The sequence below is a fragment of the Rhinolophus sinicus genome, chromosome 14 (assembly GCF_057876585.1).
Source record: "Rhinolophus sinicus isolate RSI-liver-muscle chromosome 14, RSI-T2T, whole genome shotgun sequence".
NCBI lineage: Eukaryota > Metazoa > Chordata > Mammalia > Chiroptera > Rhinolophidae > Rhinolophus > Rhinolophus sinicus.
This window is the reverse complement of record NC_142514.1, coordinates 84,443,768-84,461,933: the sequence shown is the minus strand read 5'-3', so window position 1 is coordinate 84,461,933 and position 18,166 is coordinate 84,443,768. Positions and strand designations below refer to the sequence as shown.

The 18,166-nt window shown below is 43.2% G+C and overlaps 1 protein-coding gene across 2 annotated transcripts in view; it reads right to left on the bottom strand.

The window, feature by feature from the left end:
• Positions 1-18,166, bottom strand: part of NEDD9 (neural precursor cell expressed, developmentally down-regulated 9) — a 176,894-nt gene that overhangs the window by 45,541 nt on the left and 113,187 nt on the right. The gene's annotated exons all lie outside the window — the stretch shown is intronic.

The following is an 18,166-nucleotide window of genomic DNA, read 5'->3' as shown; positions in this document are numbered from 1 at the left end:
CTACATGAAACGAACTCTGGGGAACAAAAGGTTTTCTGTCTCCGGGCCCCTTTTTACTAACTACCCCTGCTGATATCTCTCTCTCTCTCCTTCTCTCCTCCCTCCCTCCCCTTTTTTGTGGCTGTTTGCTTTTTTTGTTCTTTTCAGTGTTCAAAGTACTTGCAACGTCAGTCTGCAAGGAGCCAGAATACAATTCTCCCTCAGTGAAAAGGAACTGCCTAGCCCAGGCACCAGGGTTTCCCTAGCCTTCTTTTCACATGGGCCTCCCAGAATTGAGTGTCAGCCACATTAAGCGACCTTCTCTGGCTTTGCGGAGGATAATGGTTAGTTAGATGTGACCCCTCAGATGGGGCTGGACAGTGGACGCCCTATACATCATCACTGTCCATGAAGTCCTGTGTTCTTTGATGGCTGGTGTTTCTAGCTCCAGCTTTGAACACTGAAGTTTTTCCTTCTGAGCTCTCTCCTGAAGATGGCCCATTAACCCATCAACACTTATTATCCAGGGAACAACAACAACAAAAAATGCCTAATGTTTGATAAGCCTGGTTAAAAAGTCCAGTCTCTCTTCAGTGAAGCACAGAACATTCGGTTCAGCTTCATGATTTCTGTAGAGAAAGAGATCACCCAGGAGAGGACAGAAATGGTCAGCTCCAGAAACTTTTCTGAAGCATAGATAGGTGAGGGGAAAATTCCTTTTTCACTGGGCCTCAGGATTCAGACTTGGTGAGTACAGACAATAGCTGTCCCTGAGTAGGACGGACTCCAGCTAGACTGAACGACTTGGATGGAAAACTCAGCCCTTATTTTTTTCCTGACCAAGTTGGACCAGAATCAGGTTGATTTGACCCCGTCCCCATTCTCAGTGGATTAAAACTACTTTTATGATTTTAGCAAAAAGAACAAGAGAACAGCTCCCCTACAAAAGTGGTTTCCAGATCCAGAGCTCACAGTTCAGCTCACAGTTTACTATGGCACCCATTCCCTGGACATGACCCTCAGGCGGTCATAATGAGGTTGACACACCGGTTCTGGCATCCACTAGGCCTTGCTTTTCCTCATTTAGCCTTAGAGTAAAAATGAGCCTAAGTGATTCTGCAAGGTCTTTTTGAACACAAATTAAGCATATAGCATATTGCACTGCAAGGCTCTTCCTAACAGTCGTTAGTTTGCAGGAAATTGGTTTTGGTGTCTGCCTGGATTAGTCAAAGGCCTTTCCATCTGTAAGATGAGTGTTGTGGCCTCTAGGAGATCGAGATAACATTCCTTTGGCTTCCTAAGCAGTAAAGCTGAATCCTCCTTCTGTTTTGTTTGATGAGTACTATTGAATAGTGAACACTATCTCACCCCATTTTAATGCTTTCAGTTTCCCAAAGCATGTGTTAGGGCTTTCTGTCATTTCATTCTCTACTTAGAAAGCTTAATTCACACCAAGTGGCCCTTCCGCTTTCCTGTTTCTGTTCTGTAAGGCACTTAAAATCTACCTAAAGTTCATTTCAAGGTGGTTTGGGTCATTGTTAGTTATATAAAATTATATAAAGAAAAGCACAAGGGTTTTGGAGTCAGGTAAACCTGTGTTAGAATCTCAACAAATATCTTAACTTCCTAATTTTGGTGTCCTGAAGTGTAAAATAGAAAAAAACAAAACAAAAAAACCCCACCAAAACTAACATCTACCTGCTAGGGTTAGAATGAGGAGTAAATGAGATAATGTGAATAGACGTTAATAATACTTGGCACATAGAAATACCTTAATAAATAGTTGCTTATCATTAATTATTATTTTAATATTAAATTTATGACATATTATTTTATTATTTATTATATAACACTATTACTAAATATATAAATACTATTAATATTTAATTATTTAATTAATTAGAACTATCATCACCATTAGATTGTTATTGATAATTGTGGTAGGAATTCAGGTAAAGGGGAAGAAATCCCCTCATCTATATTTCATCCTTTCTAATTTAACAAATATCAATTGAGCACCTACCATGTGCCAGGTACTCTTCTAGGTAGGGAGACAACAGCAGCCCAGACAAGTTCTTACCCTCATGGAGCTTTCAGTCTAGTGGGAGTGGAGGACGATAATTCAATGAGTGTATAGTACAATCCTGGAGTAATGAATGCCATGAAGAAAAGTTAAGCGGGGAAAATTACTGGAGGAAGAGACCCGGATTGTCTTACTTGAGAGCAACTGGTCAGGTAAGCCCCTCTAAGGAGATAATATTGAAGCAGAAATCCGAATAACGTGAGGGATCCACTCAAAGAGTGGGGGAGAGAATATTCTAGACAGAGGAAGTGACTGATGGATAGGGCTTGAGGAGGAATGAGCTTGGTGAGTTTAAGAACAGCAAGAAGTCCAGGTGCCCCACAGCGGGCACCTAGGGGAGGGATGCAGAGGGCTAGTACAGAGAGGTAGGTGGTAGCAGTTTGGATTTTCTCTTGAGTGAGACAGGAAGTCACTAGTGCGTTTTGAACATGGAATGATGTGATCTATTTCTCTATGTTTTCACCTTTTGTTTAATCACTCAAGGGCATCAGGCTATTGAGCTCTGGGTCTTAATGCAGTTTATTGAATTCAGGTAGTTATTATTTTATTGGTGTCATCTAGAATTTTTCCTTCAACAACCTTTGGAGAAATACAAATTCTCACAATGCATAAACAGCTGTCTCCCTATCTATACCTGCGAATAGGAGTGTAAAAATACTGTTTTAACTGGGCTATATAAATGCTGCTGATTGATTTATGGAATCACCTTGGTACTGCCATGGGCTAATATGGGCTCCCACCCTATCCTCTGCCCAGCAGCGTTCTTTCCTACTGATGGCCTTGCCACCTGCCTGCTTGTCTGCCAAGGGCTCTGTCTTTCCAGATGCTCTCTCATGCAGGCAGGAGCAAGGGAAATGGCATCAAATGCCATCCGAATGGCTTTCCAGCTGCCACTGGGTACTAGCATGATGACAGCAAAAAATCAAGAGGATGTTCAAAGGAAGACATTCATTGTTCCGTCCGCAACTGGAGAAGAACCCATGTGGCTGCTGTCTAAGAATGAAGGGCAAAGTCAGAGCAAGTGAGGACAGAAAGCGACCTCGGGAGTCATCTAGTTGAGGCCGTCCTACAGAGGACAGAGCTGCTGCTCTGAGGGTGGGCACCCTGCACAGGGCTCCCCACCCACCCCCGTTTGGGTCAGGAACACAATCAGTGCTTTAGGTCAGTTTTTTGTATCTTGTCTTTCTTTGTAGTTTCCCTGCCTGACATCTCTCCCTGCTCCCACATCACACTAGCTGTTTAATTTCTAGAGTACAGAGCTGATTACATTACTACTATGTTTAAAAACCTCTAGGGACACTTCAATACCTTTAAAACAAAATCTGCACACTTTGGCATGGACTGTAATCTGAGCCCACCCTCCCTTTCTGGCCTCATCGCCCACCATCCTCTCACCCCACATTCTAGCTACACGGGGTGTGGGGTGACTCACCAAATCCAAGGCATGCTTATGCCGTCCTGACTTTGCACAGATGGGTCCCTCTGCAGAGGATGTCCTCCCTTCACTCCCCTGCTATCAACCAAGCCCCAATACTGACTTTTGTGCTTTCTTGTCAACAACGCCCACCCTGCCCACCTCGCCCTTTCAGAACTAATTCCTCCTTCACTTTCCTATGCCGGCATTGTGCCTGGAATACGGCCTTATTATCAGGCTCTTCTACATGGTATCGTCATGATTTGTGGATGTCTGTTTCCCCAGCTTCAAGGTGAGCTCCAGGAGGATGCGGTGCTATCTTGTCACCATTGTGTCCCCTGCAGGCTTATACCTTATAGGTGCTTAAATGCTTGTTGAAGCTTAAATGCTTAAATGCTTATAGGTGCTTAAATGAATAAGATGATAAATGCGACTTCAAAGAACGATATCTGGAGGTTCTGCCTGGTGCCCATGAAGGGAATGGGGAAATCTTGTGTGTGAGGGCAGGAGTGCAGGTTACATTTACTAGAAGTGGAGCTAAGATGCACCTTTTCAGAACCAACTTGAGCCCTGTTGCCAGCTGTGGTTCTTGGAAGGGGTCAGTCTGAAAACTATGGCTTGTGGGCACCTTTTAAAAATATGCCTTATGGGCTAAGAATAGCTTTTACATTTTTAAATGGTTGGGGGCAAAAATCAAAAGATGAATAATATTTCATGAGATGTGAAAATTATGTGAAATTCAAATTTCAGTGTCTGTAAATAAAGTTTTATTGGAACACATGTACCCATTTGTTTACACATTGTCTTTTGAGCTGCAATGGTAGATTTGTGTGGGTTGCATCACAGGCAATAAAGACTGCAAAGCTGAAAAAATGTATTATCTGGCCCTTCACAGAAAAAGTTTGCCAACGCACACTCTAGAATAGTGTAAGACCTATCCATCCCTGAATTCAGACTAAAGTATAGATCCTTCCACATCCACAGAGAAACAATCTAGAAATACCCATTCTAGCGCCATGTCTTACCATTTCTAATTTGATACCAGTTTTTTTAAAAAGTCGACACGTACCAAAGTTATTTCAAAAAATAATCTGTGGCAGCAACTTTTCAATTCTACAAGTGTCCAGAAAGCTCCCCAAAAAGGATGAGCCATTGAGAGTTTTCTTCTTCAACCCAATTGGCCCCTGGCTCATTCAGCCTTCATTGAAACCCACTGCTGCCAGGTCCTGTGCTAGATATTCACAACCATTATTTCATTCAATATCCATTTACTATAACAATCCTATGAGGTACGTTGTAATATTCTAGTTTTACATGTAAGAAAAAGGGAGACTCGGAGAGGTTCTACAATTGGCACAAAGTTACAGCAGGTGAATGGCAGGTCTGCTATGTGAATGCAAGCTTTCTGGCTCCTGAGTCTGTGCTGTATTATACTGCCCTGTGGGTACCTTCGTTGTCTGAGTGGCCATTTGTCAGTTCAATAAGGTAACGTCTCCACCCTAGTGGGACTAAGCCTAACTGAGGAACAGATATTGTTCCCAAGTTGCGATTAGAGCATACAAATACACACACACACACACACACACACACACACACACACACACCTCTTGCTCACTTGTACTTTCAAGTCTATATATAGTCCCTCTTGCCTGCCCTCCTTTCCTCATTCTTACTTATATCCCACCTTTCCCCCAGTTTAAACTCCATCTCCTTCTTAAACCTTTCCTAGAAAATCTCTCTGTTGATATTCCTCCCACCCTCTGTGTCTCTCATCACCTATGGTCATAATGTTTCCCAAATCTGACCTCCCTTAAAATAACAACTGTGAATGCTGGGACTTTTCCTCTTTAAGTTGGATTCAGTAGGCCTGGTGTGAGGCCTTGGAATCTACACGTTAGAAAAGATCCTGAGTCTGTATACAGTTTTATGTGTGTAGCGTATCATTTAGTGCCTAGTTATTACCTTGCACTGTTTCATCTGTGAGAGCTTCTTCTCCACGATGAGATCTTAAGTAACTTGCAGAAGGGGGTCCTGTCTTTTCTTCAGTTGAATCCCCCTCTGCACCTATGTGGGTAACTGAATCTCATCTTCTGTCTTCTCAAAGCCCTATGTCTTGTCCATGCACCCAAACTTCACTGATGTCAACGTGGAAAACATGCCACTTTCAGCAGGCAGGGGAAAGAACACCTCTCACTCTAGGCAATAACCAGCCCTCTTTTATCTGTTGAGCTGGTCAAGATCTTGGAACGAATGAAAATCTATTATTAGAGACGAACTCCAAGAGCAACCTCTAATGCTTGCTTCTTCACGTGCTGTGGAATGAAGCTTTCATTCATTTTCCCTCCACTAATGTTTTGGGACAACAGACCTCATGAAGGCCGCCCAATCCCAACGCTCCCGTCCCCACTTTTAACAATAGTGTAACAGTGTCTTATGAATAAACTCTGTTTTCTGAAAGAGTGGTTAAAGACCTTGTTTTAAAAATATTTGTTGCTCCAGATGGAGGGTGGTGTCTACTAAAAAGGCTTGTCGAGTCATGATTCTTGAATTACATCTAATTTGGTTCCTTCCTGACGGATTTCTTTTTTTCACTCAATGATGAGCCACCTGGGGTGGGGTGGGGTATGGCTCTAAACAGCAGAGATTAGAAATGATTCCTCTAGATTTTTGTTTCCTGCATGACATGGTGGATTTTCACACTGTGAAGAATTTACAAGGTCGCACAGTCCCTTTTCACTCAGCCAACTTTATAAGTGTGTCACTGTTACTGTCCTTTTAAAAACCCACCACGCTCCTTCCCCAATTCCTTTTCCCATTGCCTTCTGCTTCCATCTCACACTCTTTGAGGTGGCTTTTAATCTCCCCAAGCGTGAAGTACTAAAATTGAGTGTCCTCTCAGTCCTTGATTAACCATGAAAGAATGCACGTTATACCGTGTCACGAACATGCTACTAAGATCCTAACAGCTTCCTGTAAATGGAGTGATTGTGGGCAATACCTTGATGTGATTTTTGAAAAACTGTGTAAATGTGAAGTTTTTTATGTTATGTATATATAATAGTGTTATTGTAACTTTGGAATACTTAATTACTACATTTTTCCCCCAAAGAACTAAACAACATAACAGAATAAATTATATGTTAACTAAATTCACTCAACTCTGGTGAAATATGACAAGCAATTTTGAGGCTCCACTTTAGCATTTTCTTTATATGAAGGATTTGGGGGAGTTCATTTATGGGTGAAATTATATGAAAAATTAGAAACACATAATAAAGGCTTGGGTTTATTTATCTTCAGAAATGTGCAAAGGTTTAAATTTCTACTATTTATATGTATCCAGCTGGGCCAAGGAATGAAGTTTAGTGGAACAAAAGGAGTTTAATAGTAAACTTATGCAGACTGCCTGGCAAAGGTTCTCTCCTATTTTCTCTAGCCATGAGGTGTTCTGTTATTGCGTGCTTTAGTTTGTCCAAATAAACAATTTGTTATATGAAACGCCATAGAAATCTCTTCTGCTGGTAGAAACTTTAGACTGTGGATTTTTGCAAAGGTCAAGGTGATCTGCCAAGACCAAATAAACAGGAATTCCATGACGAGATGGAGAATGGCCTTGTACTCTTTCTGAAGACACTGCCCTACACAGCAATAGTGCTACATAATATGTATTAAATGAGAAAGGACAGAGGCAGCATGCTTCCTTCTTGCTAACTTTTGTTCTTTTATATATTCTTGAATTTGAAACGTCTTCCTGACCCCTCCTTGCATACACATTATCACTGTATAAATGCTGTGACATAATAACATGACCTAATCTGCTGTAGAACTTTACAGCCTCCCCTACCCCTTCCTACTCTCCACTTGGTACCATCCATGTGGAGTAAGCTGAGACGCTTATGGACTGTGTGCGCTACGTTCCTGGATGGGGCTGGATGTTCTGTTTCCAACCTACTACTGAGCTTTACCATTCTCCAGATACACTGGCCACTAAAAGTCACCCTTCACATCCAGTATCCTGTATAACTCTAGGGTGGAGGTGGGGTGGGAAAGAATGGGGTAACATAGGGGTGGATGTTTTAAACACCAAAATACCACTTTCCTGGAGGCACTGGGTAAACCATTTCTTTGGGGTTGGAGATAGATTTTCCCTCCTGGGGCCCTAAACAAGCCTATCTGACCCAATTCTCCAAGAAAGCCTGCCTCTTGTCCCTTACTGCTCTCATCAGCTGAGGCCAGTGACTGTCCAGCAGGCCCTGTCCCAGGGCATGTGGCCAGTCTGGCCAGCCCAGGCAGCCGCCAGCTGGCGCTGAGGAGCGAGTGAAAGGAATCTGAGTAATGCAGAGCCTGGGGTGGGGTGGGGGGTGGGGGTGGGGGTGTCAGGATGAGAGGAATGTGGTATGGGGACACAACACACCCGGCCCTGTAAAACTCCACTTTTGAAGAGTTTGATTCATTTTAGAAAGCAAACAAAGTGCTCCAGCTATCAGCGATCTTATTTTGTCTGCTAGAGGAATGCCTCTTCAGCGTGGGCCGGAGCCTGGTGCTGGTGGAGACACCAGCGTCCACCCTTCACTGGCCGTGGGGAGTGTGGACAGCGCATTCCTTTCTGCCCACTGAAATTGAGAAATAAAGAGCGGCTCCCTTCTTTATAAGAAAAACCAAAGGGGAGCCCTGCTAATGAGCATGCACCAGACTTTAAGACGCACTCGCTCACACCACTGAGGTTTATAGATGTTAAGTAGAAGTTCCTTTAATTTGCTTAAGTCCTGACACCCCATGATTTCAGACTAGAGGGTGTAGACAAGGAGGTGTTGCAAGGGTTTTCTTGAAACTCATTGCTTGCAGTTCTCATGACTCATGTTCTAACCAGCCCTTGGGGGCTTCTGGTCTTTGGAAGGGTTGGGGAGTTGGGAGAAGAAGCAAGGCTTGTGCCCTTCCTGCTCTTAGAAGATAGGGGCCACACGTTCCCCAGTGTTCCATTTTGCCATCTCAAAATTGCTTTATATCCCCAAAAGCCATCTCCTGTGCATTTCTGGGCACCAGGGAGGGAAAAAAAACTTTCCTTCTCACCCAGACAGCTCTTTGCCTTTTATTCTCCCCTCCCAGGCCCACTCTGGGGCTCAGCTCCCCAACTCTCCCTTCTCTCATTTGCACCCCTAATCTTTCACATCCTGTTCTCTACAAGTATGTTCATGTCTGCCTTATCCTAGATACAGATCCACAGTTCCTTGTTCAAAAACCTGGAGGCCAGACGAGTTGTGGAATTCAGAATATTTCAGATTTTAGAAACAGATTTAGCATCCAAATCACATACTACAAAACTCCCAGTGGGACCCAGGCCAGCATCTTATACGTGAACTCACTCATGTTTGGGCAGTCGGATATACCAATAGTTGTACCAAGCCAGGTAAATGAAGAAGGTGTATCACCTTGGGCCACGTCAGGTCAGGCTTTTCTGCCAAATGAATTATGAAAGAACTCTAGATTTTATACTTTCTAACTGCGGCTGAGTGAGCATGGCCCACCAATGTACTCTGTAGTCCTTTCCGACCTTTCCTTTGCCACCTCTCCTTCCCTCAACATGAAACCAAGCCCTCTCTCTTCACTTGACACAACCAGAGGGTGAACAGAATCCTGGCCTCCCACTCAGATCTCGGCTCTGCCACTGCCATCCACTCCATGGACCACCATGCAAGCCAGCCATTCTCAAGTTCTCCACTGTGAAGTACCAGTGTTTTCCCTCCCTCATGTATCACGAAGCAACAGTATTGTAAAACACAGGTTTTCCCCACTATCCAACAGCAGAGTATTCCTGTGAAACCTTTGGTAACTGAAATGGCATAAAGTGAAGAAGCAATTACCTTAGGACACGTCTTTCTAATGGATGCACAAAATAAATGGAGATAAAGCCCAGATGCCTGCAGACACAATTCAAAGCTCCAAGTGTGTTCCCCAGGGAAGGAGCAGGGCGATGCCACTCTCCCTGAGCACGGTGCACACTGCCTCTGCAACAGCTCCGGCAAAACACACACACGCTGAATGCTATTTTCGCTTTTTCTCTTTATGTGTAAAAGCAAAAAGCTCTTCAGATTCCTTTCGGTTAGGGAAAATAGGCGCTAAAGCAGGTGTGTTGCATGCTGCAAAGTGGCAGCATACAAACTTTCAAAAAGCACGGGATACCTGTACTTAAAATTAATTAGAAAATGGAATACAAAATGAGAAATACAACCCTTGTGTGTTATTATTATTGAGTTCAACTTATAGAAAACGAGCCTTGCCTAATTGCTGTCACTCTCCGTTTTGCTCTCATGGTGGCTAGAGCAGGGTGTGGCCTGGTGCAGGGCTGTAGATCCCTTTTTGGGGAGCACGACTTCAGACCCTCGCCCTCCAGTGCAGAAGCAGTGGGGGTTCTCCTCCATCCTTCACGCCCCCTGGCTCCTGACATTCTCCACCATCACCTGTCTTGAATTGGGCTCCTCCTTCGGCTCCCACAGCAGCCAGGTCTTCTCCTCTTCTACTTCTCTCACCAATATTTCTCAGTCTTCTTTTCAGGCAGGCTTTCCCCAACGTTCCGTCTGCAGCCCTTTCCTTCTGTATTTTCTCCTTTATCTATCTTATTCTCTCTAATGACTTCTACGCTCCTTTCTTTCTTTTTCTCTTCCTTCCTTCCTTCCTTCCTTCCTTCCTTCCTTCCTTCCTTCCTTATTTCCTTCCTTTCTTTGTTCCTTCCTTCCTTCTTTTCTTTCCTTTTCAAATTGGGGAGGAGTGTGTTTTTCCAGGACCCATCAGCTCCATGTCAAGTCGTTGTCTTCAATGTAGTTGTAGAGGGCGCAGCTCACTGGCCCATGTGGGCATCAAACCAGTGACCTTGGCATTATGAGCACTGCGCTCTAACTACTGAGCTAACCGGCCGCCCACTCACCAGTGGCTCAGCTCCAAGCTCAAGCCATTGTTTCTCACTGGCCCATGTGGGAATTGAACCAGCGACCTGGGTGTTATGAATACTGCGCTCCAACCACTGAGCCAACCGGCCGCCCCTATGCTCATTTCTATATGGATGGCCAACACATTTCCTGACCTGTGTTTTGATTTTCAAACTCTCAGTTTCTACTGCACCGAAATATTCTAGAGGCTATTCATAAACTCCTTATTCACATATTGTGATGGTTTATTTTATAGGTCAACTCAGCTAAGCCACAATACCCAAATATTTGGTCAACTACTAGTATAGATGTTACTGTGAATATATTTTTTTGTCTGAGAACATTTAAATCAGTAAACTTTGAGTAGAGCAGATACCCTCCATCATGTGGGTGAGCCTCATCTAATCAGTTGAAGGCTTTAAGAGAAAAATGACTGATGTCCACCTAGGAAGAAGGCATTCTGTTCCACGTGGTCTTTGGACTCAAGCTTCAACATCACGTCTTCCCTAGGTTTCTAGCCTACCGGCCTGCCCTGCAGATTTTGGACTTTTTGGCTTCCACGGTCATGTGAGCCAATTCCTTAAAATCTCTCTCTCTCTCTCTCTTTCTCTCTCTCTCTCTCTCTCTCTCTCTCTCTCTCTCTCACAAACACACATACACACACACAAACACACACACACACACACACACACACACACACACACGCCCTATTGGCCTATTTTTCTGTTTCACTGGAGAACCCTAGATAACACAGATATAAACTTCTCAATGAAAAAGTATCTGTTTCTAACTATTCTATTTCTATAGATGATGCTATCATTGTCCCAGATACCTAGATTCAAAAGTTAAGATTGTTTTGTTTGTCTTTTCCTCCTATTTCCCATATCTAATCAGCCATGTCAATCCTATACCCTCAATATTTATGGCACAAATATCCTCCTTTCCATTCATCTACTAATGGAGATCCCCAACCACCAGTCAGGCCTCGTCTGTCATACCAAATAGGACAAGAATGTATTCCCTTGTGAACAGTGATTGAACCAAGAAATTGGCATGTGACTCAGAGAGAGTCAATCTGAGATTTTTTAAATGAAGCTTGGGAGACAGAGGAACTTTTTTCTTTGGATCATAAACTATACATATAAGCTTGACAATGAACATCTTTTCCTCATTGTAGAGCATGTCTATAGCAAGAAAGAATGAGTCTACATGCAAAAAGAAGCAAACCTATTTGGAGTGGAGGAATGCAGAGAAATCTAATCTTGTTGTCTGTGCCTATGGATCCAGCAATGCCTGAAGTCTACTCTTAGACAACCCAATTCATAAAGCAATAAACTTGCTTTTTTGACTAACCTAGTTGGAGTTGAGCTTCTTTCACTTGCAACTACAGTGTCCTGACTAACCCTCTGCCAGGAAGTATTCTCCTAAGGGGCAAAGACCATGCTTTATTAATTTATATCCCCTGTAGCACCACATGTAGGATCTTTTCAGTTGACATATTGGACTGAACTTCCTGGTTGTCCTTAAGGTACCAGCGACATTGTAAAATTGTGTATGAGCGGAGAGGGAGAAATGACAGAAAGGGGCATTTTCTGTGGCTCCTGTGACAGCAGAAATAGAACGGAGACTTACACACTAGGAAAATTCTAGGGTGGTGGTAGTTGGGAGCACGGTGACTCAAGTGCGAAGCAGATACACCCTTTTGTTTTAAATGCATTGATTTAAATGCACATATTTAACAATGAAAGGAAAAGCAAGACATATTTTTACTATTAATGTGGGGTAGCAGTGTTTTGTCTATTAATGTGGGGTAGCAGTGTTTTGTCTACCTGTAGATCCGTATAAATATTTATATTACATTTCCTTGCCAATTAACTTGTACTTGTTAATTGCTGCTGAGATTTCATTCATCTGTCTGCCAATCCTTACTAATTGCCCAATAGAATGCTAGGCACCATGGGAGTTACAAAGATGAATGATACCCAGATGCTGCCCTCACTTCTTAAATACCTATAAAGGTGCCAGCCAAGGGGGCTTCATGAAGATAAACTTGGGTAGAAAAAAAAAAAAAATCACACCGTAAAGTTATGTAAGTTTCTATTTTAAAATCATCTGGTTCTAATTTACTAAATTTAATGCTTTAGAGTCATTGCCAAAGTGCTACATTTGATTTATGGAAATACTTTAGCACATTTTTTCCATCGCACTTTTGTATGATATATTTACCGCCCTTTTGTTATGGTTAGAAAGATTATGGACCTTAAAAAAGTCCTCTTTATGAGCTTCCTGATATTTTATTATAAAATGCCATAAAATGGAATAAGAAGTCTAGTAAACGATCGTATTCACTTAGAAGCATTCCACATGGATTAGTTTTTTGTGTATATATGTATACATTTCATATATATATATATATATATATATATATATATATATATATATATATATATACATATACATTTAACAGAGAGGTTCATCTGGAAAATGGATGTTTAAAAACTTTCACTTCATGCCAAAGCACTTCTTTTCAGGGCTGACAAGTTCTTTTGGGGGTGGGGGTTTAAATAGCCGCCGCACCATGCTACACTGCTAACAAAGTAATAATGTTAATACCAAAAGATGAAAGAATGCCATACACCCAGACTTCCATCACCCCAGAGGGAGTTACAAGATATTCCAGTAAAATGGGATATCAGACTATGGACGTAAGTCCGATCTGTGTTGGTGGCTCAGGGCCTAAGTACCCACCAGCAAGGCAGTTGCACAGTTGGCCTCAGGTTGAGGAGATGCCAGGCTGTTCTTACTTTGTCCATTCTCCCTGACATGCTCACCCACTCATGTCCCATTTCCCCTGAAGAGGCACAGGAAGGTGTACCCCAAGTCCCAGGAATGAATCGCCTCTGCATGGCTTCTGGGCTTTGGGCTCGACCACCTTCTTTGGCATGACAGTTTGGTGACTACCCATGACGTTTTACGGAAACATCAAGAACTTGTGCCAACTTTTTCACTGAAGCCTCCCAGACGTGCTGTGGTTTAGCCAACAAAACCTGCCCTGGATTTTCAAAGTGGTGTTTAAAGTCTGCGTGTGTATTCATTTTGTTCCCACTCACCCTGGGTTTTCTGAACTTACAAAAATGAGAGGTTTTTCATTTCACACCCACATAAAATAAGATGGCTGCCTAGGAATTCTCCCACTGCCTTGCAGCATTGTATTTGTTTAAAACAAAGAAACCTCATTTCCCTCAAACAGGGTTTAGACAACTCTTGTAAGTGAAAAATTGCAAAGCCCAGCCCAGTCAAAATGTTTTCTTTCCAACAGTCTATCTTCACGTCAGGTTATACAATGTAGGATACAGGTGTTCAAATGCATCAGAACAAATGGTGAGTAATTGTCTGACATGGCTCAAGGCCTCACTTAATGTCCTGCATCTTCCCCCATCAAGACAAGGCCTGATCATCAAGAAACTGTCTAATATTGCTCTCCTCTGTCCAGCCATGATTTGTTCACCCAATTCCTTTGCCCTGGACAAGAGTTCTCTCATCCCCCCTTGAAAACACTATAATAAAATGTGAAATTAAAAAGACAACAACAACAAAGTAAAGAGAACACTGCAAGCTCTCCGTCCTGGATTCTTCTTTGGAATGTCTCCCACTTCACCTCCTCAAGTTCGTCCATTCCTCCCTGATCCTCAGCTCAAGTCGCACCTTCTTCTTGAAATGTACTCCAGTTTCTATTGGTGAGTCCTTTTCCGGAATCCATGCCATGCTCACAGTCGGTTTCATCTAGTCTCACACTGGTATTATGGCACCATTGCATATCACCTGTGAGTCTCTAATTATGCCTTGTTTGGTGGCAAGTGCCTCATGTTTGTATAGGGTTTCCAGGAGGGAATTCCCGCCCGTTCTCGGGAATTTTTCGCTTTTCTGTTCTGAAATCCCAAGAAAAGTTGGTCGGGAAATCATGAAAATCGGCTTCTTGAACCCAGTTGATTGGTAGTATTAGCTGTCACTTTGTGGAAACGATTCATCATGGAGAACAGAAAACAGTTTATATCTCGGGATTTGGGAATGAATGGGAAAACGAAAAAAATTCCTGAAGCACGGGAGGGAATTCCTGCCTGGAAAACCTATGTTTGTATAATAGTTGACCTTGGAAGTGGGCGATCCGCTATTTGATCCAGACAATAGTAATTTATTTTTATTGGCATACAATTCACATACATGTATTTCACTGTTTTAAAGTGTACTATTCAGTGGTTTTAAATGTATTCACAGAGTTGTACCACCTTCATCACTACCTAATTCCAGAACTTTTTCATCATGTCACCTAAAAAAATTCCATGCCCATCAGCATGCACTGTCTATTCCTCCTCCCCCTTCCTATCCCCAAATCCCTGCAACCACAGCCATCAATCTAATTTCTGTCTGGCAATAGCAAGTTATAACTGACTTCACGCATTTTATTTCCAGCACAATTCCGAAAGCTGACACAAACATGAGACTGGCCATTAAAATTTTTGTATGCATTTTAAAGAATTGCTTTGGTTGTGTGGATACATGTATACCTTTAATACTCTAGGGAATGTGGAGTGATAACATCAAAAAATGGTAAATATAGAAAAGGAAAGCGAAAGTTGGAGGGAGTGTTGGTTTGAGTGAACTGGGGAGTGAAGGCTTTAGAAAGAGAGGAGATATAAGTTCTCATCACAGAGACAGAGAGATTATTCTCTTTGTATTTACCATGTAGAGAGAGGTCTTATCATGTGCCAGATGTAGGTAATCTCTATAACAAACAGATAGGAGTTAGTCATCCTACTGTAGAGGAGGAATCTGATGTTCAGAAAGGTGAATGCCTTGCCCAGGATCGCACAGCAAGGGTTTAAACCAAGGTTTGTCTGGCTTTTAATACCCTTGGTATTTCCTTTGAACACTGTGGTTCTACAGTGCACCCCAAAAGTATCCTGGTGAGGAAATTATTATTCTATGGAAAACAGCCAGAAAACAGAGACTGGTATAAGCGTTTCCCTAGCCTTGATAAGAAAGGCCTTGGCTATACTGTTAGGCTCTCAGGTGGGATTCCGGTCTCTGTGGCTTCCCTGGCAGCCGTCAGAGCCCCTGGCCTATCACATCCCCAAGGCCCAGCTCATCCAGAAGCAGTCTCATCCAAGTGCTTAAGGCCAACTCTCTGGTTGGCAGTAAGCCTCTGGAATGCCAGCGCTACTCTGACCTTCTCCTGCTCTGGCAACTTACTTGATGGGAGACAGAGGCCCCACCTTGCTGCTGGGTGGCCCCGTTACTTGCACATGGCTCTTACGGATGGGTTGGTATGAGGACTCAGCTAAGTGTCTTTGCAGTCTCTTGCCAGCTACCTGCTGTCTCCTCTATCTGCTCATTAAACAGTGATGATCCCCAGGGCTCTGCCCTTCTCTCTTTTGTTTTCTCTCTCTGGGCCATGCAACTCACTGACAGTGCTTCCATAGTTACAGATCAACGTACCAGTGACTCCCCCTCCCCCCAGATTTCATCTCTGTAATGGTTCATTTTATATGTCAACTTGGCTGGGCCATCGTGCCCAGATATTTGGTTAAACATTATTCTGGGTGTTTCTGTGAAGGTGTTTGGATGACATTTACATTTAAATGGATAGATTTTGAGTAAAGCAGCTTGACCCCCATTTCTGGGTGGGCCTTATCCAATCAGCTGAAGGCCTGAGGAGAACAGAAGTCTGACCTTTCCTGAGCAAGAGGAAATTCTGAAGACTTCCTTTGGACTTCATCTGCAACATCAAATCTTTCTGATTCATCAGCAAATTGCCTTTGAACTTGAACTTGACTCCAACTCTTTTGTAAATCTCCAGACTGCTGGCCTCCCTCATCAGATTTTGGCCTTGCCAATCCTCTACAAACATATGAGTCAATTCCTTAAAATAAACATTTCTCTTGTATATACACACATTCTATTGTTTCTGTTTCTCTTGAGAACCCTGACTAGTACAACCCTGAGATCTAGACCCTTATGTATACCTGGCTACTGAACATCCTTTCTGGGCTGTTCCTGGTCACTTTAAATTATGACCCCTGCCCCCAGCCCTCAGGACTCACTCATCCTCCAGAGTTCTCCCCGAAAGTAGCTCCACTTCTAGCTCTCGTAGCAAGCTGACATCTCCCTTACGCAGCTTACAATCAATCACTAGACCTCTTGGTTGTGTTTCCCACATATCTTTCCAAGTATCCACATCCCTCTGTACTCACTGTCCCTGGCCATACAGCTTAGGCCACTGCCAGCGCTCCCTACATTATCCAACAGCTTCCCTGAGTCTCTGCATTCACTTAGGCCTCCAATGCATTCTCTTCACTGGAGCCAGAAAGACTTTTTAAACAGGCAAATCTGATTATGCTACTTTTATGTTTAAAAGGCTTCATCCGAATTTTCTCAAGAAAAGCAACAAAATAAAATAAAACAAAACACAAATCCCTATGTGGCCTATAATAGTGCTTCTCCAAATCTATGCACACCAGTCTCCTGGGCCTCTTGTTAAAACACAGCTCTGGCTCTGTAGTCTAGGTGGGGCCTGAGAGTCTGCATGTCCAACAAGCTCCTCGGGGATGATGGAGCTGCTGGTCTATAGGCTGCTCGTAGAGTGTCAATAGCTTAGAAGACCCAGCATGACTGGGCTCCTGCCTGTGTCTCTGGTTTCCTCCTTTGTGACTCCCCTTGAAGGCGGAACTGCAGCTATTGGTCTTCTTTCAGTTCTTCAAGTGGGACTTGCTGCCGCTCCCCTCAGGGCTGAGAGCACTCAACCTCTTGACTCTTGCTCAGTGTTCAGGGTTCATCTGAAACACCCCTCCGCTTACTGGGTTGGAGCTCCTTGTTATACATCACCATTGCCCACCACCTTTCTCATAAAGTTCATCACACTTGTTGTTTCTTGTGCAAAGTCAAGCTTTCTTATGAGGTGACAGGCGTATGAGGGCAGGAACCATGTCTCCCTTGTTTAGTGCCTCATTATGGGTGCAGCTTAGGCTGAAGTGCTGGCACCTAAAACTGCATCCCCTCATTTAAATTTAATTACCCAATAGGTCAGTCAGTTCACACAACAATCATTTATTGGGTCCTATAGGGTTAGGTTTGACTGTGAGTGACAGAAAAACCCTAAAAGGATAGGCTTAACCAAGGTAGAAGTTAGTTTTCTTCTCACTTATTACAAGTCTGGAGAAAAGCAGTCTAAGGCTGGTTGAGAGCTTCATGAAGTCTGCAGACACCCAGGTTCCTCCAATCTCATGCGTTCCCCTCCTCAACAAAAGTTCCAAGACTGCTCACACTCTAGTCATCACATTTGTATCCAGTCAGCAGGAAGGAAGAGAGGGAGAAAAAAAAAAAGTTCCTCCTCCCTGGAAGGTACACATGGACTTTCTGCTTATATCCCCTTAGCCAGATCTTGGTCACATGGCCACAACTAGATGCAAGGGAAGATGGGAAATTTAGTTTTAATTCTGGGTGGTCATTCCATGACCAAAGAAGAGGAGAAAGGATATTAGAGAAAGACTATTAGTGTCAGCCACAAGTACCTACTGTGTAAATATGTATAGCAGATGCTCGGTAACTACTTGCTAAATGTGTACATGTCAGGCTGTATCTGGCTGTCAGGCTAGCCCTCTGCTCATGGCAGATAGTTATATCGGGCCAGATGATTATAGATTGCATTCCCGCTCCCAATCCCCCGCCTCCCCGCCCCATGTTATGCTCTGTCTGCTGGCATGGGCTTCC